Raw genomic sequence first — 26,334 nt, 5'->3', positions numbered from 1 at the left:
GATGGCATGTGAAAACCCTCTAGGGCACTGCCCAGAACACAGTAGGTACTCAAAAAACAGCAGCTGGGCACCTCCCCTGCTAGGTACACTGCCATGCCCTCATCTGGGGACACCCCTGCCACCCTAACCGCAGACAGACCGGCCAGCCTAGGATTTGAAATTCCAGAGATGTCTCCTCTTTCCTCAGCACCCTCTCCAACCAGCGGCACCTCCTGGAAGCAGCAACTCAGGGCTGTTGCTCACTGGCTCAAATGTGGCTTTAAAAATACATATCTTCCTTTGTGATTTAAAAAAAAAATTCATTTAATTAAAAATGTTGACATTGTGCCTGGATACCCCGCCAGAGAAAGTGGCTATAAATTAAACATTAGATCTTTAATGGTCCATAAAGAAATATTCGTTTCTGGTTATGTATATACTGGATATAAATAGATACAGAAGAGGTTTTTTTCATCTGGGCGGGGAGGCTGACTTTTTTTTAACCTCAGCTGGATAATCTTGTTAAGTGAATATAATTAAAAGTTAAATTAATTCGAGTCCTCCCCGGCTTTGTGTCTGGATGTGTGTGTGGTGAAGGGCGGGTATTTGAGGTGGGGGGAAAGATGAGCCCCGTCTGGCTTTAGCAGCTCTTGAGGGAGCGCCAGGTGCATTGTGCTAGGAGGAGTCGTGGTTATCTCCCTCTGGGGTGTCTGTCGGCCGCCAGGATCTACTTGGGCTGAAAGAAGAAGGGGGACCTGAAACAGCCTTGTCAAGCGTTGCTTATTCCTTTTTTCTTGCCCCTTCCCACAGAGCACCACCCCGCAGGGTCAGGGCCAGAGGCTCCATCTGGGAAGCAGAGGCTGCTCAGAGAGGGACTTGACTTTGCTGAGTGTAGACGGCAGAGAAGGCTGGGGGTTTGGGGGGCTGGGGCTTGCCAGGCGGGATAGAGGAGGAAGGGTGGGGTTGGCAGATTTGAGATCTTTCAGCTCCCTGCCCTCCTGTCTCATTAGAGAGGCAGAAAGGCTGGGTCCACGCCTCACTGTGGACATTAAGACCCAAAAAGGAAGGGAGAGGAGAGGGGGATTGAGAGGGGCAGTTGGCTGGGAGTGGTCAACACAGCCAGAGTGATGTGACACTAAGAACTTTCCAAGAGGACTGCATTAGATGTCGCCGTCGCAAACAAACGTAGCGGCTTGAAACGAGACGGATGGGTGGCCTTGCAGTTCTGGAGGGCAGAAGTCAGGAAGAAGCCTCACTAGTTTACCATCGAGGCACCATCATCAGAGCTCACTTCCGGGGGAGAGTCCACTGCCTTCCTGTTCCAGCCTCTAGAGGCCCCCGAACTCCTTGGCTCTCAGCCCCTTCCTCCATCCTCAGAGCCAGCAATGGCCACTGAGTCCTTCTCACATCACATGGCTGGCATCCTCTCCTGTCCCATCTCCCACAGTTAAAGACCCTGTGATTACCCTGGGCCCACCTGGATACTCCAGGCTCCTCTCTCTCTTTTCAGGTTGGCCAATCAGCAGCTCTAACCCCATCTGCAACCTTAATCACCCTTTGCCAGGAACCCTAACGTGGTGGCAGGTTCCAGGGCATAGGACACGTGGGGCAGCGGGAATTATTCTGCTGAGCACGGGGCTCTCCTTTCTTCCTCCCTAGGGGAGGTTATGAGCACAGCCCCTGCCCCATGCACATAAACTTGGGAGCTCTTCAGTCCTTTGGGGCCAGAGGGGCTGAATTATGACTTCTGCAGACGCTAGAGGTGAGATGGGGCCCTGGCATTAAGGAGCTGAGCACAGATCCCCTCACAGGTTCAAGGGGGAGGTGGACAGCTCAGAGGCTTTTAAAGTGGAAGCAATCCCAAGTGGTCCCATATGGGGTTAGAGCTGGGGGCGTGAGGGTCTGAGGAAAGATGATGAATCTGAAGAAGAGGTTCAGGTGGTGTCTGAGTGGGTGGAGTGCCCTATGCTATGGAGGTGAGAGAAGCATTCTAGGGTCAAACTGACAGTCAATGATGGATTGGAGGGTGGGGGAGGAAGAGAGGGAGAGTCAGAGTGGACCCCAGCTGACTTGCTCCCTTGGACGGGGATAGATCCATTGATTGAAATAGGGACCACTGAGCTAGGACCAGGTTTCTGGGAGAAGAACCTGAGCCTCAGACATGTGGGACAGAGCAGTCTGGGAGACATCAAGGGAAGCAAAAGGTTGGACCCGCAGGGACCTTGGCTGGAGTGGGCATTGCTGGCATCAGGGTGCAGGTTGAAGCCAGAGCTCCAAAGTTGCCTGGGGAGAAAGTAAAGGATGGAAAGAGAAGGGGCCCTGGGATGCCCAGTTACCCACTAGGCAAAGGCAGGAGGAAGGACCAGAGCCAAGGGGAAACCAGGAGGATGTGGGCCAGCCCAGGATAAAGTGTGCTTCCAGAGGCACAAGTCGTGGTCAGCAGACTCATTTCCTGCTGAGAGATGGAGAAAGACAAGGCTGGCTCAGGCCACCTGGTCTCCAGGTGAGTAAGAGGCTGCTGGGTAGAGTGAGAGGGCTCGGTCTTTTCAGGCAGGGAGGGGAAGGATCCAGGAGTGTGAGTTCAGCCACTGGGGAGCTGTAAGACACTCTCCTCAGCCTGAGGGCAGACCCTTGGTGGGGGAGCGGAGGGAGAAACAGGTGGGCAGGTGGGTTGGTGCCAGGTGTGGGCATCCTCAGCCCCAGGCCAAGAGGTCTTGAACCTTCCCCAAGCCTGTGGGCAGCTGTGAAGTGTACAATAGGGCAGAACCTGCCATGCAGCCAAGTTGTCTGGCCACTGCGTTGAGGCTGGACATGGGAGCTGTAGGGTTTCTGAGCCAGGATCAAGTTCAGAGGCTGCGCCATGTTCTAGGAAGAGAAGGGGCCTGAGCCATGTGGATTTGTGGGTATCGGAGGTCACACAGGCACAGAAGGTGTTAAGGAAGAAGAATGCATAGGACCTAGAGACAACTTGGGCGGGCACTGGAGACAAGGGAGGGGAAAGGGTTGTGCCCAGAGATCTGAGTTTGGGATGCTGGATCAATTTCAATGAGTTTAGGGGTGCTGGATCAATTTCAGTGAGTTTGGGGGTGCTGAATAAACTTTAGTGCCATTGACTATACTGGGAGGGGCAGGGGTAGAGGGGGTTTCGGGAGAGGCCCTCGTCTGTTCTCTGTCCCACATGTTGAGTGACTTTGGCACCAGTAACCAGGTATTAAGATCTAGGAGGTACCAGAGATCTGGATTGTAAACCTACATGCAGGAGTTCCTGGTGGTGGGTGGCGGATAGAGCCAGGGCACAGAGAGCATCCAGGGTGTGTCGCTAGGACCAGAAGGGGACAAGGGAGAAGGGGAGCTGCTGAGGAGGCTGAGCTCACATCAGAAACAGGGACAGGCTGGGTGCGGCAGCTCACGCCTGTAATTGCAGCACTTTGGGAGGCAGAGGCAGACGATCACCTGAGGTTGGGACACCAGCCTGGCCAACATGGTGAAACCCCGTCTCTACTAAAAATACAAAAATTAGCCGGGCTTGGTGGCACATACATGTAATCCCAGCTACTCGGGAGGCTGAGGTAGGAGAATTGCTTGGGAGAACCTGGGAGGTGGAGGTTGCAGTGAGTCACTGTGCTGCAGAGCGAAACTCAGGGAAGAAAGAAAGAAAGAGAGAAAGAGAGAGAAAGGGAGGGAGGGAGGGAAAGGAAGGAAGGAAGGGGGAGGGAGGGAAGGAGGGAGGGAAGGAAAAAGAAATGGAAAGAAAAGAAGAAAGAAACGGGGACAGCCAAGCACAGGAGTGGCTGCAGAAGGGGGTCTTGCGGAGGATACTGTCCTGTGGCACCTCAATGCTCCTTTATTTCTATAAATCAGAGGTCCTCAAAGCCTGGGAGGGCATATGAAGCTCAAGCAAGCATGTTTATCCATTGAGGCAAATGTTCATTCAGTATCGGCCAACCAGTGAAGCTGGGTCTCCCTGCATGGTGCTCCTGCCCACGCCGAGTGATCGGCTCATTTAACCGCCCTCATCAGGAACTCCTCCTACAACAAAAATTATTTTTGTTATTATTCTTTAAAGTCTGACCGTGAGCCCCGGGGCCTTGGGAATGTCCATGTAAACACATTCACAATTTATCATGTGTTCCGTCTCAGCAAAGACCTTCTGCATGAACAGAAGCCAGGGAAGACAGCAACTATCTATTATTAAATAAACCGAACTGTCGATACAGGCACAATCTGCAAATTAGCTGCTTGTCAATGTGGGTTAGTTGCAGACAGACGTTCACCGGGACATGGGTGTGATAGAAGTTCCTGTTCACATTTCACTTCTGAGACCGTATCCAGTAGGAGACTGAAATTGATCATGTGAGTAAAGATGTATTAATCCCGAAAGGCAATTGCTGAGCAGTAATAGTCTTTCTCAGGCGGCTCCGGCAGTGGAGACTCTGAATCCGGTTGAGCCAGCAGCCTCTGAGCTGCACCAAGCACTAAGGAACTCCTTACCAACAGGGAAGCATTACGGTTTCATCCTTAAAACTGGCTCCCTCTTGCAAGAGCCAAAGCGATGCCAGGGATGCCAGCAGGTGCAGCTAGGATGGTGAGGCTGGTGGGGATCTAAGGATACCTGGACTTTGTTTTAATGGGGTAAAAAAGACACACAGATACAGAAATGACTGGCATGGTGGAAGAAGCCTATCTAGGGACAGATCCCTAGAGACAGGGAGCCCGGCATCAGGGACACACAGGGAGGCACCAGGCTTGGTCGGGAGGCAGAGGGAATGGGGGTTCACAGGGGCAGGGGTCTTGACTGTGGTTTCCCTAGGAAGGAACGGGCGAGGCAGGGGAAGTGGTTTTGGGGCTGGCTGGTTTGGATCATTTCAGTGAGCTCTGGGCTATGGGGCTGGCTCTGATTGTCTGTACCTGGCTCTGGGGTCATTAGGACAGGTGAACAGTCGCCAGGAGCATGGGACCCCGATAGAGGCAGGGGCTTGGGGTGTGGGATCTGGTCGGCCGGTTTGCAGGTGAAAAGCACACCCCAAGCCCATTGTTTGCTGCCTCTCGGAATCTGTTACTTTGGAAGGAGCCGTCTCCCCAGGGCCAGCAAGGCTTCAGATGTCAAAGCATCAGAATACAGGAAATAAAAGACAGTGACTGCAGCAGCGTTGGAGCCAAGCGGGCCGAGACACAGGGAACAGAGGGAGGTGGTTATGAGTGGGCTCTGACTTTGTTCACAGCTCAGCATCTCACTAGCCAGAATCTGCCGCCCAAGCACAAATGGTGGCTTTGAAGACCTGAGCATGCTTGGCTTTTGACGCCCCAGCAAGCAGCAGTTCCTGAGCCGAGTCCCTAGCTTCAGTGTGGTTCCAGAGATGGTTTTGCAGGGCTTGGAAGGGTTAGTGGTCTCAGGAGACCTTTGTCAGCTGCAGGGGGGCAGCCTCGCTCTGGGCTCTGGCCCTGCTGGCTGAAGACCCCACCGCATGCCAGCCTATGGAGGCAGGTCCCAGCTCAGAATGGGGGCTTGGCAAGTCGCAGGCAGAGGCCCTCCCACAGAAGAGGCAGTGGATGTGGACCCTCCAGCTGCCCACTGAACTGCAGAGCTCTGAGGCCTCCAAGAAGGAGAATCTCTGCGGAGCTGGGGCTTGCTGCTAAGACAGGCTGGATGCTGAATGGCTCTGCGTGGCAACACCCAACACTTCCTGCCAGCCTCAGTCCCCAAAGAGAGTAAATCGATGGGGACCCCCATTGCCCCAGCTCCTCACCTGCACCTAGGGACACAAGCACCCCCCGACAGGGTTGTGGGGTGAGAATCCTCCGGAGGAGATGTACAAAGCACTCCGGCCGTCACTGCGGGGGGCACCCAGCACAGGCCCAGGGTTGCCCGTGGGAGCTGCTCTTGGTTTTGTTTCGAAAATCGTTACCTCCCAGGGAAATTAGCTTAGGTTGGGGAGTGCAGTTTAACACATGGAAATGATGCTGCATTCATTCAGGTTTGAGCCTCCTCCCGGGTAGAAGGCATCTTGGTGCAAGTGAATCCCACCAAAGTCTCTAAGGTCCCCCCACCCTGCCAGGGACAGACATCTGGCTTTTAATCACTTCAAAGCCACCAGCCCTTGACAGGCACCTGTAGTCCCAGCTACTCGGGAGGCTGAGGCAGGAGAATGGCGTGAACCCAGGAGCGGAGGTTGCAGTGAGCCAAGATCGCGCCACTGCACTCCAGCCCAGGGGACAAAGCAAGACTCCATCTCCAAAAAAAAAAACCACACACACAAAACAAAGCCACCAGCCTTTTCATCACTTGGGGCCAAGAGGTGCAGAAGTCTTCTTGGGGTTTGTTCCAAACGTCCCTCCGTCTCCTGTGCCCTGGAGGTAGAGGAGAGCCCCGCCCCTTCTGCCCTGTTTGGGTGAAACCCACAGCCCAGGATCTGCCCCCCGGAGCTCACTGCATCCCTGAGTAGCTCCTGCTCTGACTGCCTCGTGTGGCTCTGTTTCCTCCCATTGTGGGCCAGGCACTGTGCTAAGGGGTGGGCTGCCTTTTATCCCCACACCTAGAGGTGGGTCCCACTGTCACCCCCACTTTTACAGGGGAGTAAACTGAGGCACTTCGACATTGAGTAACCCATGGGAGGTTTACCAACCATCCCAGCTTGACTCAGAATGTGGATCAACCGCCAGATCTAAGTTCCAAGCACAGCCAGGGTCCTGCCTTGCCTTCTCTTCTCTGGTGCTGGAAGAGCAGCAGATGCCCCACCCTGTGATTTTTCCCCAGATGCAAAACTCTGCATTGCTTTTCTCTAATTCTACAAATGCTTATCTAGTTGTTGCCTTAAGTTAAAACAATACAGGGGCCAGACATAGTGGCTCACTCATGTAATCCCAGCACTTTGGGAGGCCAAGATGGGCGGATCACTTGAGGTCAAAAGTTCAAGGCCAGCCTGGGCAACATGGTGAAACCCTGTCTCTACCCAAAATACAAAAATTACCCGGGCTTGGTGTGCACAACTGTAATCCCAGCTACTCGGGAGGCTGAGACAGGAAAATCATTTGAACCTGGGAGGCAGCGGTTACTGTGAGCCAAGATCGTGCCACTGCACTCCAGCCTGGGTGACAGAGTAAGACTCTGTCTCAAAAAAAAAATACGATTATGTTCTGTGTGTGTGTCTACCTGTGGCATTACCGAAGCCAGCCGGGGTGGGGAGATGAGCTGGCCATATCTCCCACCTTTCGTCCTGGGCATTTTTAGGACCCCTGCCTGGCTCCCGTGGGCTCCACAGACCAGCCATTCTAGCACCCAGCCTCCAACACACTTGGCCTATTAGCTACTTTTATTTTGTAAGTAGGTTGATGGAGACGGATTTCTGAAAATCTTAGAGGAATGAACAGGTTGGTTTCTTAGGGTATTTGCTCAGGAAATGAGATTTTGCCCATCTCCCAAAGGAGAAAGGACATGTCTAAATTATTGATAATGAAACACGCTCATCTAAGAAGCCGGCATTCTCCAGCTACCTGCGTGCTGAGTGGTGCCGTCTGCCCTGTGTATTAACTCGGCTCCCTTTCCTGTCTCCACCGTTCTCCCCCCACCCCCATCCCATTGGCACTGCTCACAGCCACACTTGGGCAGGAGCTAACCCAGCATCCCCCGCAACACTTCTGCTGGGAGGCCGCGTCCTCGGTCCAGCCACATCCCTCTCTGCAGAGAGGTGGTGCCTCTTCAGGTCTCAAAGAGTTTCCATCTCTCCAAGGGATGTCGGATGGGTCTTGAGATCTCACCAGCTTAGGAGACACATCCCGGCTGTGCCTGTGAACGTAGCCAGGCTGGCTCTCCACACTCGGGAGCAGGGGGACAGGTGCAGCAGACAGCAGCCAAGTGGGGACTGGACGGCCATCTGGACACCATCATTGCTGAACTCTGTCTCAGCTGAGTGTTGGAGGGAATATGGCGTGCAGCGCCAGCTCAGGAGAGAGCAGCTCGGACAGGGACTCTGCTTCCCTTAGGTTCACAGTAGAAGGAAGAACAGCCCACTCAGCGTAATCAGACACCAGCAAGGGGAGATGACCAAGAAATCCAGAAGCCCAAAGGTGTCCATGGCCCACAGTCCGCGAGCAGTCGGGGGCGGGACTGTTCCTCTCAGGCAGCGCTGTGCCCTGTGCCTGGCTGCAAGGCAGGGAGGGAAGGTGGCTCTCCCTGAGGCACACAGCCCCCTGTGGCATCAGGGAGGACTTGGAGAATGACCTGAGGCAGGGTCGTTTCAGCTTTTGTCCATCTCATTCTATAGGTGGTTTTCCATTGTCATAGCCACATAAAATCAGACGGAAGCACGTCAGCAGATAAAAGTCAAGGTCAGACAATGGAAGACAGAGAGGGCAGGAAAATGAGGCAGTGGGGCTTTTCGATACAACCAGCAAGGTTGAGCCACAATTTTTTTTTTCTGACATGCTCGTGGCTGAAGCAAAATGGGAAATGGGGCCAATGACATGATTCTCATTGTCTTAAAAAATTGATTAAAATCCAAAATGTTCCGCCAGGTATGGTGGCTCATGTCTGGAATCCCAGCACTTTGGGAGGCCGAGGTGGGTGGATAGCCTGAGCTCAGGAGTTCGAGACCAGACTGGGCAACGTGGTGAAACCCCGTCTCTACTAAAATACAAAAATTAGCCAGGCATGGTGGTGTGCATCTATAATCCCATCTACTCGGGATGCTGAGGCAGGAGAATCGCTTGAACCCAGGAGGTGGAGGTTGCAATGAGCTGAGATCACACCACTGCACTCCAGCCTGGGCGACAGAGTGAGATGTCTCAAAAAAGAAAATCCAAATGTTCACCTGCAGACAAATGGATAAACAAAATGTGTTGTATCCATATAATGGAATATCACTCAGCCTCACAAAGGACTGAAATTCTGACCCCGGCTGCAACAGGGATGAACCTTGAGGACATTATGCTGAGTGAAATGGCCACAGGCACAAAAGGACAAATGTCGTCTGATTCCACGTAAATGAGGGTCCCTAGAGTAGGCCGGGTTATAGAGATAGAAAGTAGAATGGGGGTTGCCAGGGGCTGAAGTGGGGAGTGAAAAGTGGGTGTTTAATGGGGACAGAGCTTTGGTTTGGACAGATGAAGAAGTCCTGGAGATGAGTGGTGGGAATGGAGATGAGCGATGGGAACAGGGATGAGCGGTGGGAGTGGAGGTGAGAGATGGGAGTGGAGGTGGGCGGCGGGAGCAGGGGTGAGCGGTGGGAGTGGGGTGAGCAGTGGGAATGGGTGAACAGTGTAAGGTGCTTCATGCCACTGAACTGTGCACCTAAAGATGGTTAAGATGGTACACTTTATGTTATGGGCATTTTACCACAAAAAATTCAAACCAAAAAAGTGGCTTCCAAATAAACGTAAAAGGAAAAACCATTTTCCAGGGGTCCTGTGGTCTGAACGGTCTTTCTCTGGGTCCGATTGTGTGAGGCCACCGTGGCATGTGGCCTCTAGGTCCCTCTAGTCTGCCCCATTAGGAGTACCAAACCAGCCTGGACAACAAGGTGAAACCCAAAAATGAGCCGGGTGTGGTGGCGTACGCCTGTAGACCCAGCTACTCGGGAAGCTGAGGTGGGAGGATCACTTGAGCCTGAAAGGCGGAGGTTGCAGATAGCCAAGATGGCACTGCACTCAAGCCTGAGCAACAGAGTGAGACTCTGTCTCAAAAAGAAAAGAAAAACAAAAAGAGAAAGGGAAAGGGAGAGGAGGGAAGGGGAGGGGAGGGAGAAAGAAAGAAGGAAGGAGGGAAAGAAAAGAAAAGAAAAAAGAAAAGGAGGGAGGAAGGAAAGGAGGGAGGGAAAGGGAAGGAGAATGAAAGAAGGAAAAGAAGGAAGGAAGGAATGGGAGAAAGAAGACAGGAAGGGAGGGAAGGAAGGGAGGGGGGGGAAGGAAAGGGAAGGGAAGGGAAAGGAAAGAAAGGAGAATGAAAGAAGGAAGGAAAAGAAGGAAGGAAGGAATGGGAGAAAGAAGAGAGGAAGGAAGGAAAGGAAGGGAGGGAGAGAGGGAAGGAAAGGGAAGGGAAGGGAAAGGAAAGAAAGGAGAATGAAAGAAGGAAGGAAAAGAAGGAAGGAAAGGGATAAAGGAGAGAGAGGGGAAGGAAGGAAGGAGAATAAAAGAAGGAAGGAAAGGAAGGACAAGGAAGGAAGGAAGGACAAGAAGGAAGGAAAGGAATGGGAGAAGAAAGGAAAGAGGAAAGAAAAGAAGGGAAGGGAAGGGAGAAGAGAAGGCTCTAGGAGGGGCACGTGTGACAGTGTTTGCGTGGTCAGGAATAATGTCATGGAGAAGTCGTGGAAGGGCAATGACCGTGAAGAAAGGGCCACCGTGCTCTGGGAACCAGGTCCAGCAAGCCCAGAGTGAGTAGGGTGCAGGCAGGGAGTGAAAACCAGGCCCACTGTGCACCCGCAGCCCTCGCTGGCACTGTCCTGAAGGTGGGGAGAGTGGGTGGGTTACTCTCCTGTGGCTGCCATAACAGATGACCACAAACTGGGAGGCTTCATACAACAAAATTTATTCTCTTACTGCTCTGGAGATAGAGCCTTGAGGTCTGGATTGCAGGTGTCTCAGGGCCCTGCTGTCTGAAAGTTCTGGGCAGGTTCCTTCCTTGTCTTTTCAACTCTCCTAGCAGTTTTCAGCGCACCCTAGCCTGTAGATACATCACTCCAATCTCCGCATCGTCACACACCCTCACCCAATGCATGTCCCTCTGCATCCTCTCCTCATCTGACGAGGACCCCGGGCATTGGATGTAGGGCCCAGTCTGTTCCACTATGACCTCATCTTCACTAATTATATCTGCGAAGAGCCTATTTCCAAATAAGACTCAGGATGGATATGGACTCTGGCGACACCGTTCTGCCCCGTGCGGTGGCATCTCCTCCACGTGCAGAAGGCCGAGGGTGTCTATCGATTGTTGAGATGACCCAACTCTGGGCTCCGGCCCCTTAAACTTGCCTGTCTGGAGATGCTCCAGGGCAGGGATGCCAAACTGGGCCTCCCACCTGCCCCCTGCCTCTGGGCCTGCAGGCCATTTCTGCATCCTCAGTGGGGTCTCTGTCTCCTCCACTGCCATCTGCTTGGTGGCATTGCGCCTTCTTGTCTTGGCTCTGCCCATTGGAAGTTGTGTCAATCTTGGCAAAATTCCTTCTCTGGGCTTCTGTTTCTGAGCCTGGCTGACCCGGGGACAGGTGGGGGATATGCTATGGTGTCCGTAGCACAGCTTGGGTGTTGTCAGGGATGCTCAGGGGTGGGCCAGTGAGTTCAGTTCAGTCTACAGGTGTGCGCTAAGTTCCGCTCATGCAAAGCCAACACCTTCCCCATGCCCTCCCACCTGAGGGCAGCCAGGTACCTGCAGACCTCATCCCACCAGACAGAACCTCTAATATATCACCCAAGCAATTGACTGTGGTCGACTCCACAGTCCCAAATGACACCCCTGGGCAAAGGCACATGGGCCTTGCAAAGCCCAGCACAGCTGGAAGAGTCAACTGGCCACAGCAGGTTTGGGCTGATGTTGGGCATTGAGGCTGCACACGTCCTGGGGTGGGAGGCAGGTTAGAGTTAGATCCAGCAATGAGCAAAAGTAGCACAGTGGGTTTGCTCCCGGGGCCACGTTGGTTTGCCCCCTGCTCACTCTGACGCTCCAGGGTTTATCCGGGAGTGCTCAGCCTGAGCAGAATAATCAGCTGTAAGCACAGGTTTGTGGTCAGGTGGGTCCCGATGCAAACTCCAGCTGCAACCACTACCGGCTGTGGCATTTAGGGCAAGCTGCTTCACTTCCCCAAGCTTCAGATTTGATGTGTGGAAACTGGAAGTGATCGTAGTACCTGCCCCCTAGGGTGGTTGTAAAGCTGAAATGACATCATCAATGGCATAACCCCAGAAAAGCACAGTCCCCAGCAGGTAGCCTGGCATGCATTCAGCAAGCGCTAGGTGTGCATGCTGCTGTCACGGGGCCCACAGCAGTGTCCATGCAAGCAGAGGAGGAGTAAGGCCCCACTGGAGCACAGCTAAAGGCCTAGAGTGCCTGGATGGACCTTGAAGGTGGGACTCCAGGCAGGTTGCTGTGGAGCCCTGCCCGGGCTTCCTGGGAGAGGAGGCAAAACTACTCTGAGCACAGCGTATATCCCCTAACCCCTGCCCTGCTGCCCTGTGGAGGCCCAGTAAGGGGTGGCCCTTCCCACAGGCCTAAGTATGGGCTGTGTGCTCAGAACCCAAAGCCACTCCAGTGACCACTGTGATGGCCAGAACCTGCCAGAACTCCCCGGTCTCCCTAATGGTGACAGTTTATGGCTCTGAGCCATAAGCCAGATCCCCTCCCCTCCCCTCTCCTCTTCTCTCCCCTCCTTTCCTCTCTAAAAGCAAATTTCTATTCAGAAGAAGGAGGAAAACATCACATTAAATAGATGTGGCTCTTCTGCTCTGATCACCATCATCACAAGCCAGGTTTAAGCCACCCACAGTTGATTTTTTATTTATAAAATTGCACCCTTCACCTCCAGTTCCCCTTAGGGAAAGAGCACAAATAGATCGTTTCATAAAATCCGAAGTAACACAACAAGAGAGTGGTGCATGGGGAGTTTCTCAAAGCTGCCTCGAGGACCCTCCACACAGATTGCCCCCCTCCCCCAGCCCCCGCCCAGGGCTTCTCAGGTAGCACCCCCTCCACTAGCAGCAGCAGCGTGCTGGGAACCAGAGCTCCAGAGGTCTTTCCTGGCACCAGTGACTCTGCTGCAGGAACTCGTACAATGCCAAATAAATCCATAAACTAGGTCCAAGTACCATCACTGCACATTTAGGAAAACACGAAAGAAAAAAAAGCAAAGAATCGAGTGAATACGTGGAAGCTGTGGTGCTGCACTAAAAGTCGGTCACTCCCCAAAATTCCTATATGGAAGACCTAATCCCTAAGGGAAGATATCTGGAGATGGGACCTTTGGGAGGTGATTAGGGTTAGATGAGGTCATGAGGGAGGGTCCCTTGGGCAATGGGATTAGTGCCCTTACAAGAACAGACACCAGGGAGCCTGCTTTCACGCTGCTTCCTTGCCATGTGAAGACACAGTGAGAAGGCGGCTGTCTGCAAGCCAGGACAAGAGCCCTCACCAGCACCTGACCACGCTGCTCCCTAATCACAGACTTCCAGCCTCCAGAACTGGGAGAAATACATTTCTGTTGTTTAAGCCAGCAGTCTATGGTATTATCATGGCAGCCAAAGTGACAAAAACCATCTCCCTGCTTCAGACAGTCGAGCTTCCTCCCGCGCAAACAGTTCCACGTGGTCACAGTCACCTTCCTCAGCACCTTCCACGTCAACATCAGTTAGGTGTGCTCCCCTAAACCCTGGCACCAGGACAGGCCCCATTTTTCCCTGACCCTCTTCCCAGCCATCATCTGTGGCTGATTCGGTTGTCCTTGCCAGTGGAGTTAAGAAGAGGTGCAGGTGTCCCAAAATGATGGAATCTCCACATATCACCTCCCCAGAAGTGCAGGATGATGTTACGCAGAGGGCTCAAACTTAAGGAGAAACAGGCCGGGTGCCATGGTTCACACCTGTAGCCCCAGCACATTGGAAGGCCGAAGTGGGAGGATCACTTGAGGCCAGGAGTTCAAGACCAACCTGGGCAACATACTGAGACACCCCCAATCTCTACAAAAAAAAAAAAAAAGATAGATAGGTTAGATAGATAGATAGATAGATAGATAGATAGATAGATAGATAGCCAGGCATGTTGGTGCATGCCTGTAGTCTCAGCTACTTGGGAGGCTAAGGTGAGGAGGTGACTTAAACCCAGGAGATCAAGGCTGCAGTGAGCTATGATTGTGCCACTGCACTCCAGCCTAAGCAACAGAGCAAGATCCTGCTTTAAAAACAAATTTTTTTAATTGAAAAATTTAGGCCAGGCGCAGTGGCTCACGCCTGTAATCCCAGCACTTTGGGAGGCCGAGGCGGGCAGATAATGAGGTCAGGAGATCAAGACCATCCTGGCTAACATGGCGAAACCCCATCTCTACTAAAAATACAAAAAAAATCAGCCAGGCGTGGTGGTGGGTGCCTGTAGTCCCAGCTACTTGGGAGGCTGAGGCAGGAGAATGGCATGAACCTGGGAGGCAGAGCTTGCAGTGAGCCGAGATTGCACCACTGCACTCCAGCCTGGGCAACAGAGCAAGACTCCATCTCAAAAAAAAAAAAAAAAAGAAAAATTTAAAAAATAAAGTGAAACAGACCAGGAGAAACATCAGAGTATCCTTTTTCTCATCTTGGTATCAAAGGTAGGAATGTGTCCCTAATGGGGCTGACTTGAGGTCAATGATGTATATTCAGTGCCTGACACAGTAGATGCTCAATAAATAAGAGACATGATGGCCACTGCTAAGAAATTGAGTTTATCAAAGAGCCGGGGATACATCCATGCAGAAATCCATGTTTCGCTTGCTCTGTGCCTTTCTAGACCTTCCCTGTAATCAAGTAACTTGCACCTATCTGGGGAGAGAAGGGATGTATGTGTGACGGCAAAGCTGAAGGACCACCGATCAGTGGGAGTGGTCTGATTTTGACATGAGGTGTTTTTTATCTGGCCAGTTGTCTTGCATGATCCACTAACGATGAGTTTTACTAATGGACACACGTGCTTTTCATTTCAAGGGCCACACAAGCAAGCCCCAGTTTAATTTCTGAAGAATGAAATGTTTTATGGACAGAAGACAGCTAGGGTTAAAGGCTTTGGGAGGTGGGAGACTTCCGTCGTTTGGATGGAGTTCAATAAAGACAGAATCACATGTCCTTGAGGAGAATTGCAGGGAAAAGCCCACAAGGACCTCGTCTTTGGAGGGACTAGTGCGAAGGTGGGAAGTTGAACTGTGAGTCAGGTGGAATCAAGGGGCCTAAAGGAGAGACAGGACAGAGAGGGAGAACATGAGAAAAGGCCTCTCCAGGTGGATAAATGCACATCTGTGGCTGGGATTCCCCAAGAGCAAAAATTATTCTCAAAGGATCCAATCCCATGCTTCAAAACAGGGGTCCAGCTCTGACCTCTGGAGTCAAACCCTTACCTGTTACAATTTCATTCCTTTGTTCATTCATTCAGCAAACATCCACTGCCTCCAGTCCATGGTGGCCCCACACCAGTGTCTGGGGACACCAGGACCTCTAAGATATGGCCTCTGCCCATGGGGGCATCACAGTCTAGTGGGAAAGCAGACCAGGGGCTCCACACTGGGCACTCACCCCAATCACAGCCCTCCCTGCTCCCCCGGGAAGAGTGTGGAGCTGTGCAGTGCCCCGCCGTCTCCTGGGGGCAGTGGGCAGTGTGGAGTGGACTCTGGGAATGTGGAGACAATTTGAGCCTGACAGGCGGGTCTTGCTCTGTCTGGGCTTTGCTGAAGGGTGTGACTGCACGTGCACTTGGGGAAGTCGGCACCACTGTGCTGATCCCTGTGTTCCTCCATGAACCTGATTCACGGAGGCAAAAATTACCATAATTGATTATCCCGCTGAGCAGCTGAGAGCAGTGTTTGCTAACAGTGAGGCTGAGAATCAGCTCCGTGTTTCATGACCCCGGGAGCACGCCCGTGGGATGTCATCCAAAAGGCCCGTGGAATGGGAATGAACCCGGGGGTCCTCTCTCCTTCCCCCGCCCCCAGGATTTGGTAGGTGGGGCAGGGACCAGAGACATAGAAAATGCTGGGAGTGCAGAAGAGGAGGGGGAGCCGACATTCATCTCAGAAACACGAAGCCAGGCGCCATCCCCAGGGAGGGACAACCAGGCCACCGCAGGAGTTGGTTGCTCCCAAATTGTGGGCTGCTCCGCACAGAGACCACCTTCCTTTCCATGCACAAGGGCCTCCGGGGAGGCGCAGGGACTTTCATGACCCTGGAGGTTGTGTGAAAGGATGGAGGACGAAGCTGGGCTCGGGGAGCTCCTGGCCCAAAGAGCCAGGAAAACAGATTGGGCCCTGTGGTTGAGGCATCAGGCTCGACCGGCTCTTTGACCATCCCTCTGGTTCTGGAGCTTTCAAAAATGGGGACTCTTTGGTGATTGAAATGGGGCTCAGCCCCTGGGCCTCCAGATGCCACTGCAACCCCGGGGTTCACACAATGCAGGTAGGACATATTTCACCTTGACCAAATAAAGACACTCGTAAGTGTGTGACACATTTAAGAGAGCTCGAGGGATGCCAGCAATCTCTCAGGAGAGAAGGGTTGGCAGAGGCAGAGAAGCTGGGGTGGATGCGGTGGGGTGAACAGGGAGCTCTGCCAGCTCCCATCTGGGCTGATGTGGCCCAAAGACTGGGAATTCCAGAGCCGAAAGGAGTTACTGTGCTGGGAGGAAATCTAAGGGCTTGGGCACAGAGCCTGGGCCAGTAGAGGAGAAGGGACAGGGGACACGGAGGTGTTCGGGAAGAGAGGTGAAGCCCTGAATCTTTGGCTTAGTCCTGCTTCACCCTCAGCCCGCGGGCCTGAGCCTGCCTCTAGCAGAGCCACAGACATACCCTTCCAAGGCTCCGGACCTGGCTCCAGATCTAAATGCCTGGCTGTGTGTTTGTTCAGTGGGGCTGGATTCAATGGAACCAAATTGTATTGAATTGGAAGAAGAACTCACTTCAAGAAAAGAAATCACCAATAAGAAAATCCAGCTGGGTGTGGTGGCTCACACCTGTAATCCCAGCACTCTGGGAGGTTGAGGCGGGTGGATCACCTGAGGTCAGGTGTTCAAGACCAGCCTGACCAACATGGTGAAACCCCATGTCTACCAAAAATACAAAAATTAGCCAGGCATGGTGGTGCATGCCTGTAATCGCAGCTACTTCGGAGGCTGAGGCAGGAGAATCGCTTGAACCTGAGAGGCGGAGGTCGCAGTGAGCTGAGATTGCACCATTGCACTCCAGCCTGGGTGACAGAGCGAGACTCTGTCTCAAAAAAAGAAAGGCAGCAGTTGATGCAAGCCACTCAGATGACACATTTCCTTTCGAAGTGACTCTCACTGGCAGTGCCTTCCAATCACACCTGCCCTTCTCAGCGTCACTTTGTGAGCTGTGTGTGGAAACAGCTCCATGGGCCAGAAGTTACCTTTGCCATTTTACTGGGGAGGAGAACAGGGGCTCCATGGGGCCACCTTGGAAATGGCCAGCCCGGTGCCCAGTTCAAGTTTAGCTGCTCCTTGGTCCGTAGCCCTCCCTGATGCGGCTGGGAGGGACCCACCTATGACGTACCCAATACTGCCATTGTGATCTGCACAAACTCCAGCAGGGAAGCCAGGCCCTGTGCAGTTCAGTGTTCTGTGGCCACGTTCATCCTCATTTCCCACAGGGTGGGGTATTTCTTTCCACCTGTGGGTGAGACAGGCAGATGGGGTAACCTGCTCTGGAGGACGGGCCGGCTGACCCAGTTACTGTGGCCACAGTCGCTTCACCAGCTGGGGCCTTGGTTTCTTTATCTGAAGAATGGGAGGAGTAAGAAGTGTACCTGCCTGCTAGAGCTGTTGGGAGGGCTGAATGAAGCAATGTACAGGAGGTGCCGGGCTCATAAACCATGCAAACTAAACGACCGTGATAACCTTTTTTTTTTTTTACCTTTTTTTTATTATTATACTTTAAGTTTTAGGGTACATGTGCACAACGTGCAGGTTTGTTACATATATATACATGCGCCATGTTGGTGTGCTGCACCCATTAACTCGTCATTTAGCATTAGGTATATCTCCTAATGCTATCCCTCCCCCCTCCCCCCACCCCATCAGCAAACTATCACAAGGACAAAAAACCAAACACCGCATGTTCTCACTCATAGGTGGGAATTGAACAATGAGAACACGTGGTAACCTTTTTACGGTGATGTGGATGAAGACGGTGGTGGTGATTTTTCTACATCTGAAGAAAGCGGCCCAGTCTGACCATCTTTCAATTCCAGAAGCTTTTCACTTGCTTTTATTTTTTACACTAAGTTTTAAAAAATACACACACGTACACATATGCACGGGAGGCTGGGGGCAGGGAGTGGCATCTTAACAGCTATGGATGTTCTTTTTGGAGCAACAAAAACGTTCAGGCATCAGAGAGCAGTGGTGATTGACAGCAGTGTGAACGCACTCAATACCACTGAATTGTACATTTGAAAATGGTTAAAATTGTAAATTGTATGTTATGTATATTTTACCACAATTTAAAAATGTGCAAGTCATGTACACAGAAAATTATGAAACGTTACTAAAATAAAGGAAGGAAATCTAAGTTTGTTTAAAGCACACTATACACACACCCCTTTGTTTCTAAACTCCTCAATGACCTACTAAGAAAAGGAAGGTGTCCAGGCACTCGTGTAAAGTCCCAGGCCCCGGTGAGCTAGCTTTGTGACTTAGGCAGGAGCATGTACCCTGGCCCCGGGCCCTGGATTATAAAGTGAGTGAGTGGTGGTCCTTGCCAATTGTCCGTATCACTGAGCTGTTCCTGCTGCTGGTAGGTGCACCTGATTCACAATAACACACAACAATTGCCTCTATAATTGTGTGCTTGGTGGGATTTCGAATATGCTAAATGACTTTTCTTTAATAATATAAAATGAATGTGCAGGCCGAGGCGGGTGGATTGCCTGAGCTCAGGAGGTTGAGACCACTCTGGGCAACATGGTGAGACCCCATCTCTACTAAAAATACAAAAACTTAGCTGGGCGTGGTGGCACACCTGTACTCCCAAGTACTCAGGCGGCTGAGGCACAAGAATCGCTCGAACCTGGGAGGCAGAGGTTGCAGTGAGCCAAGATCGCGCCATTGCACTCCAGACTGGGTGACAGAGCGAGACTCCAACTCTAAAAACAAATAAATAAATAAAATGAACGTGCGTGCCATGACCACACTCAAAGTGACCCCCGCCCTACACCTGGAGAGGAGGAAGCAAATCCCCACGGCATGGCAGAGGAAACCCAGTGTGAAACTAAACGTCACCATCAACAAGCCACAAGGCCTGCGTTTGTGGACAACCTCAAACCAGGCTGGGGAGTGCTAGGAGAATAGGAAGGGGATTGCTTAGAGTTTGAGGTGGGGGAAAGAAAGGAACATCCAGAGTCGCAGAGAAAATGAGTCTGAAACCTCTGGGTGGCTGGTCCACCGTGCCCTGTTTTGCTTTATCTCTGCCTGTTATCTAAACGCTGCCTCCCAGCCATGCTTGAGATGCAGATGGCAGCCAGAGATGAACCCAGGCAGGTTTCCTCGGACTCCCAGGGAGATGATGTTTCCACCTCCAGACTTCCCTAGTCAATGAGCAAATAGCATCGCCAGCAACCAGATGCATGATGACAACATTGATTGTGATTCTCTCTCCTTTCTCTCTTTTTCTTTTCTTAGAGAGCCCAGAGTGCCTCGGGGAAAATTGGCTGAATAAAAGGTATAAAGACTTTCTCTATTTTTCCTGAATAGTTTTTGACAGATATGAGCATGTTGAACATCTTGGGAGCTGCAGATAATGAAAGCCAGGAGTTTCTGGGGTTTCCCAGCCACTGGAGGGAGGAAGAGTTTGGGGGCTGTGGAGGGAAGGCTTGGTGCCGTTTAGTACCTCTGTGTCGTCTTCTCTCTTGTCCCCCATGGACGAGCCCAAAATGTGCTGGGAAAGGCAGGACTGGGGGCCGGAGGGGCTGAAAGGGAAATGGATAAATGGGGTAAGGATGGAGGATGATTGTTTTTAGGCAATTCTGGCTGGCCCGAGAAGCAGTGTCACCACCTTCCTGATCCTTTCCCTCCCCCAACCCCATGGTCCTCCACCCCAGGTGCTCCGTGCATGGCCACCCATCCCTCAGGCAGCCCCAGCTTGCTGGTCCAGGGTGGTCTGACTCATCTCCATGGCCTGGTCTCCTCGGGGAAGGGGCTTCAGATACGGGCTCAGTTCCCAGTGTTGACCCTCGCTGGGGGACTGGCTACTACCGCCTGAGCCCATTGGTCCATTGCACCGTACCTCCAACCCCCATTACCCACCTGTGGCTGACCCCCTCCACAGATTCACTTGCAGAGTTTACTTTGGGGAGATTATTATACAAGTACGATGCTTCTGGACTTTCGATGGGGTTATGTCCTGATAAACCCATCATAAGGTGAAAATATTGTAAGTCAAAAATGCATTTAATGGACCGGGCATGGTGGCTCATGCTTGTAATCCCAACACTTTGGGAGGTCAAGGTGGGCAGATCACCTGAGGTCAGGAGTTCAAGACCAGCCTGGCCAACATGGCAAAACCCTATCTCTACTAAAAATACAAAAATTAGCCGGGCATGGTGGTGGGTGCCTGTAGTCCCAGCTACTGGTAGGCCGAGGCAGGAGAATCACTTGAACCCGGGAGGCGGAGGTTGCATGAGCTGAGATCACACCACTGCACTCCAGCCTGGTCAACAGAGCAAGACTCCAACTCAAAAAAAAAAAAAAAAAGCATTTAATGCCCCCAATAAACCCAACAAACATAAAGTTGAAAAATTCAAAATCAATCTTAAGTCAAACCTTCGTAAGTTGGAGATCATCTGCAATGTATATTTAGCGTGAACAAAATTAGAAAATGCAGACTTGCCACGTGTTGGCAGCCATCGGCCCTCAGGTGGCCTCTCTTCTGCTAGGTCCTGGGTCTTGGGTGGTGTGTGCACAAGGCCAGCGCTGCGTTTTTCAAAAATCAGGACCGGAAAGTAGATCCGTCAGAGTATGAAGTCTTCTTCAGCCAAAACTAGAAAAGTTGGGCACTCTTTTTGTACCGCGTTTGCCCTAAGCCCACCCTTGGCTCAGAAGTGGGCACTGACCAAATGACCTGGAGCTAGACCTGACATTAGAGCTAGACCTGAGCTAGACCTGAGCTGGGTTCTTCCGTCCTAGAAGCAGGTCACCTCGTAGCCACTCAGGCTGAGGGCAGAGGCAGCTCGGGCTCTGCTCCCGGTTCTCCGGCTTTCCAGCAGGAAGAGGACAAAGAGACAGAACCCAGGGGGTCCCCTTCACATGGCCTCAGGCTTCCCACAGTGGGCCGTGTGTAACAGGGTCCCCCCTACCGACTGGCTGCCCGTGTGTGTCAGGGTTAGATGCAGTTTTCCGTGGGAAAAGACAGGAAGGCCGCCGGGTGTTGGCCTCACAGGCGCCCCCAAGTGTTCACCATGAGGAGGGCAGCAGCCTTCACACAGCCGCCTCCTGAGATGCCGCCGCTGTAAACTGAATCTATTTTACAGGGAAGCATCAGAAGGAGACCCCAGGTGAGTCGTTTGTAGAATAAAGAATCCATTTGCCGGGCCGGGCGCGGTGCCTCACGCCTGTAATCCCAGCACTTTGGGAGGCCAAGGCGGGCGTATCACCTGAAGTCAGGAGTTCAAGACCAGCCTGGCCAATGTAGTGAAACCCCGTCTCTACTAAAAATACAAAAATTAGCCGGGCATGGTGACAGGCACCTATAATCCCAGCTACGCGGGAGGCTGAGGCACGAGAATCACTTGAACCCGGGAGGCAGAGGTTGCAGTGAGCCGAGATTGCACCACTGCACTCCAGCCTGGGCAACAGAGCAAAACTCCGTCTAAAAAAAAAAAAAAAGGAATCCATTTGCACTCTATGTATTGATGCAGTCATTTGCCTGGCCCCCTGTAAACTTGGATTTTTGCACGTTTGTTTTTTAAATAGCTTTATTGAAGTACAGTGGGGGTATGATAAACTTCACAGAGAGTATGCAATCTGATAAGCTTTGATATATATGTATACCCATGACACCATCACCACCATCAAGATAATGGATGTATTCATCACCCCCAACCATTACATTGTGCCTCTTTGTAATCTCTTCGTCACACCCCACCCAATCCCCTCTTCCAAGGCAAGCACTGACTCTGCTTCTTGTTGCTGTAGAATATGTATATTTTCTAGAGTTTTATATAAATAGAATCGGAGCATCTGTGGTCATTTTTTGCTTGGCTTCTTTCACTCCTCATAGTTATTCGGAGGTTCCTATGTGATGTTGGACATAGAGATACTTTTCTCCTTGTTCTGGCCAAGTAGTATTCCACGCTGGGATTGAGCTACAAAGCGCTGACTCATTCACTCCTTGAAGGTCATTTGGGCTGTTTCCAGTCTGGGGCTGTTACAGATAAAGCTGCCGTGAATATGTGTGTGCAAGTCTGTGCATGGACATATTCTTTGTTTTCTCTTGGGTGAAATGGCTGGATCTCAAGGTAAGTATATTTTAATGCCCTAAATAAGTGCCAAACAGTTTTCCAAAGTGGTTGCACGACTTTACATTCCCACCAGTCGTGGGTGAGAATTGCAGTTCTTCAGCCTCTGCAACCCTTGGTGTCATCAGTCTTCATAACGTTAGCCATTCGGCTAGGTGTGTAGTGGTAGCTCACTGTGGTTTTAGTCTATATTTCCCTAGTGACTAATGATGTTGAGAATCTATTCATGTGGTTATTTGGCATTTATTATGTCTTCTTTGCTAAAAAGTAAAGAGACTTTTTTTCTCCTATGCTTTCTTCTAGATCTTCTATAGTTTCAGGTTTTACATTTAGTTCCACGATTTATCTCAAATTAGCTTTTGTGCATGGGGCAAGCTATAGATTGAAGTTTATTTTTCTCCATATGGATGTCCAATGATTTCATTATTACTTATTAAAAAGATCATCCTTTCCCCCATTGAATTGTCCCTGCAGTCCTATCAAAAATCAGTTGTCATGTGTATGTGAGTCTATGTCTGGGTTTGATATTCTGTTTCTTGGATCTGTTGGCCTGTCTTGATGCCAGTCCTGCCACAGCTATTACAGTGATTGTTATGGCTTCCTAGTAAGCCTTAAAACCAGGTAATCTTCCCGTTCTTTGTCCTTCTTTTTCAAAGTTGTATTGGCTCTTCTAGGCCTCTTACATTTCTATATGAATTTTAGAATTAGTGTGTAAATTTCTAAGGAAAAAAAAATGCCTGCTGGGATTTTGATCGGGATTGAATTGAATCTATAAGTCAGTTTGAGGGATCGATATGCCCATCTCACCTCGAATTGTAATCCCCATGTGTCAAGGGCAGGACCAGGTGGAGGTAATTGGACCATGGGGGCGGTTTTCCCCATGCTGTTCTCGTGATAATGGGTGAGTCTCACGAGATCTGATGGTTTTGTAAGTGTCTGGTATTTCCCCGCTTGTGCTCATTCTGTCTCCTGCCGCTCTGTGAAGAGGTGTCTTCCGCCACGATTGTAAGTTTCTTGAGGCTTCCCCGGCCATGTGGAACTGTGAGTCAACTAAACCTCTTTCCTTTATAAATTACTCAGTCTTGGGTATTTCTTCATAGCAGCATGAGAACGGACTAATACAGCGATCATTGACATCTTAACAATACTGGGCCTTCTGACTCATAAACAAGGTATTTCTCTCCATTTATTTAGAACTTCTTTAATTTCATCAATGGTTTATGGTTTTCTGTGTATGGATTTTGCACATCTTGTCTTAGATTTATGCCAGTGTCATTCATATTTTAATGCTTCTTAAAATGGTATTTTTCTTTCAATTTCTGATTGATTGTTGCTAGCGTATAGAAATAAAATAGATTTTTTGTACATTGATCTTGTGTCCTGCAGCCTTGCTAAATCTATTTACTAGCTCTAGTAGATTTTGTGTCAATTCCGTCAGATTTTCTATATAAATGATTATGTTAACAAAGGCAATTTTCTTTTACAATAAATACAGCCCCGATGTGCCCGGGGCTGTATTTATCCTAGGTCTGATTGTTCCTGCTACTAAGGCAAGACTCTGCATGCTCTACCCAGTGCCCCATGAACAGTAAAGAGTTCCTGTTCCAATCCGACCAGTGAGGACTGAGCTACTCTGGCCCTGTGAGGGTGCCGAGTGCTGTGTCCTTCATCCCTCCAGGGGGTTCTCGCCTCAACCTTGGATGGTTTTCTCCAAAGCTTGTGCTGATCAGTACTCAGCTGAGTACTCAGTGGGACCCTCTGAGTATCTGTAGAGCTCTTTCTCTGTCCAGCTGTCTTCTCCCCATTGCTCTGTCTTGTAACTCCAGCCACCTTGGCTCCCCACCTCTCAGCTCTGTCTCCTCAACTCAGGGAGTACACCAGGCTTGACCTGGGGTCCCTGCACCATGGCCTGAAAACTTCCTCAAGACAGTCAGCTGGGACGACCGTGCAGCTCCTCTATGACCAGCACTGGGGGATCACTGCCCTTCACTGTATCTTGTCCAGTGTCTTGAAAACTAGTCTTCAGCTTGTTATTGTTCTAGGAGGCAGGCACATCAGTCCCCATTTCTCCATCTTGACCAGAAGCAGAACTGTTTTCTTCTTTACACCAGATCTGTCTCTGCAGTAACTGCCCGGCTGCTGAAACAAACCCAGGCACATACACAGGCTGGGCCTGGCCCTTGTCCCCAGTCCCCTGCAGGGTGGAAGGAGACGAGCTACAGGGCTGTCAGAAGCACTCGTGAGCCTGGGACACACAGTCCTAGTGTAGAGACAGGCACCTTTGCTTCCCATGCCTTGAGAACAGCCTCCTCTCCTCAATGACAAGGGCTCTGCAGGAGCCAGAACTTACCTCTGGAAAGGCTTAGCAAGACTGCTTCACAGCGTTTATTCTCAGGAACATTTTGATTGTAAAGAATAAGGAGAGCCGGGTGCCGTGGCTCACGCCTATAATCCCAGCACTTTGGGAGGCCAAGGTGGGCGGATCACAAGGTCAGGATATTGAGACCAGCCTGGCCAACATGGTGAAACCCCATCTCTACTAAAAATACAAAAAATTAGCCGGGTGTGGTGGCGGGTGCCTGTAGTCCCAGCTACTCTGGAGGCTGAAGCAGGAGAATTGCTTGAACCCAGGAGGCAGAGGTAGCAGTGAGCCAAGATCGTACCACTGCACTCCAGCCTGGGTGACAAAGCGAGACTCCATCTCAAAAAATAAATGAATAAATATGGAGAGAAAGTGAGAGAAAAACAATGCCTCCAAGCCTCTCAAAGACTGGGTGGTGAGGAACATGAGAAAACTGGGGAGAAGGGAACCTAGAGGCCACCAGCAACCCAACCAGCCTCATCATCACTGCATGTCACCGTGCCTCCAGGCTGCACCCCCCTTGCCCCCAGTGAGAATAGCTGAGGAGGACCCATGAGAAGCTGAGCCTGTTTGGTCTTCCAAATCATGGTCCCTGCACCTGCCTCAGCTGAGTCAGACACACCCAATCCTTTATCTGGGCACAGCATCTCCAGCTGACAAGGAGCTTGGACACAGGTCATCACAAGTGAAACCTGCCATCGCATGTCATCCTTACAATAGGCCTGTTCAGAAGGCAGGAGCAGTGCTGGTGTCCCCATTCTACAGATGAGGAAACTGAGGTTTGGGATGGGTCAGTTATTTACCCAGGCCCACGTTGGAAGTGGCCAAGGCAAGACCACAGCCCTGGTTGTTCAGGCTTCTTTTCACACTGAGAATTTCCCTGGAGAAGTCAAGCCTCCCTGTAGGAGACTGTGGATTTCACGGGCTTGGATTTCTGAGCCCATTCCCATCCCCACCTCCTCATGCCACCCCAAAGGAGCTCTCTGACCAGTGGGAGACACAGAGGACTCCACCCTTCCTGGCCCACTTGAGCTCTCCTGTCTTTTTTTTTTTTTTTTTTTTTTTTTGAGATGGAGTCTTGCTCTGTCACCCAGGCTGGAGTGTAGTGGCACCATCTCAGCTCACTGTAACCTCCGCCTCCCAGGTTCAAGCGATTATCCTGCTCTAGCCTCTTGAGTAGCTGGGATTACAGATGTGTACCACCACACTTGGCTAATTTTTTTGTATTTTTAGTAGAGATGGGGTTTCGCTATGTTGGTCAGGCTGGTGTCAAACTCCTGACCTCAAGTGATCTGCCCGCCTCGGCCTCCCAAAGTGCTGGGATTACAAATGTGAGCCACCACGCCCAGCCCTGTCCTTTTTTTTTTTTTTTTTTTTTGAGACAGAGTCTCATTCACACTGTCACCCAGGCTGGAGTGCAATGGCATAGTCTTGGCTCACTGCAACCTCCGCCTACCGTGCTCAAGCCATTCTCCTGCCTCAGCCTCCCAAGTAGCTGGGATTACAGGCATATGCCACCACGCCTGGCTAATTTTTTTGTATTTTTAGTAGAGATGGGGTTTCACCATATTGGCCAGGCTGGTCTTGAAGTCCTGACCTCAAGTGATCCACCCACCTCGGCCTCCCAAAGTGCTGGGATTACAGGCATTAGCCACTGTGCCCGGCCCTCTCCTGTCCTTTGAGAGAACGTTTCCAATGTCGGAGTTGCCAGCTGCCTAGCTTCATGGGACTGCAAGGCTCCTGCCTCACCAGAGTGTTTTGTAATGATTCAGGTGGCAGGAGCACTTGGTATGCGCACACATGTTTGGACTAGC

General features: G+C 51.2%; 1 long non-coding RNA gene across 1 annotated transcript in view; it reads left to right on the top strand.

The window, feature by feature from the left end:
- LOC134760504 (uncharacterized) overlaps positions 1 to 20,031 on the top strand; it is a 381,036-nt gene extending 361,005 nt beyond the window's left edge. Inside the window, exon 4 of the long non-coding RNA XR_010138022.1 lies at positions 19,325 to 20,031. This is a non-coding gene — a long non-coding RNA (uncharacterized LOC134760504). The remainder of the gene's footprint in view (positions 1 to 19,324) is intronic.
- Positions 20,032 to 26,334: the final 6,303 nt, after the last annotated feature.

This window comes from Pongo abelii, chromosome 19, assembly GCF_028885655.2.
Source record: "Pongo abelii isolate AG06213 chromosome 19, NHGRI_mPonAbe1-v2.0_pri, whole genome shotgun sequence".
In the NCBI taxonomy this organism is placed as follows: domain Eukaryota; kingdom Metazoa; phylum Chordata; class Mammalia; order Primates; family Hominidae; genus Pongo; species Pongo abelii.
Note: the sequence above shows the minus strand (reverse complement) of the source record. Positions and strands in the feature narration are given on the sequence as shown.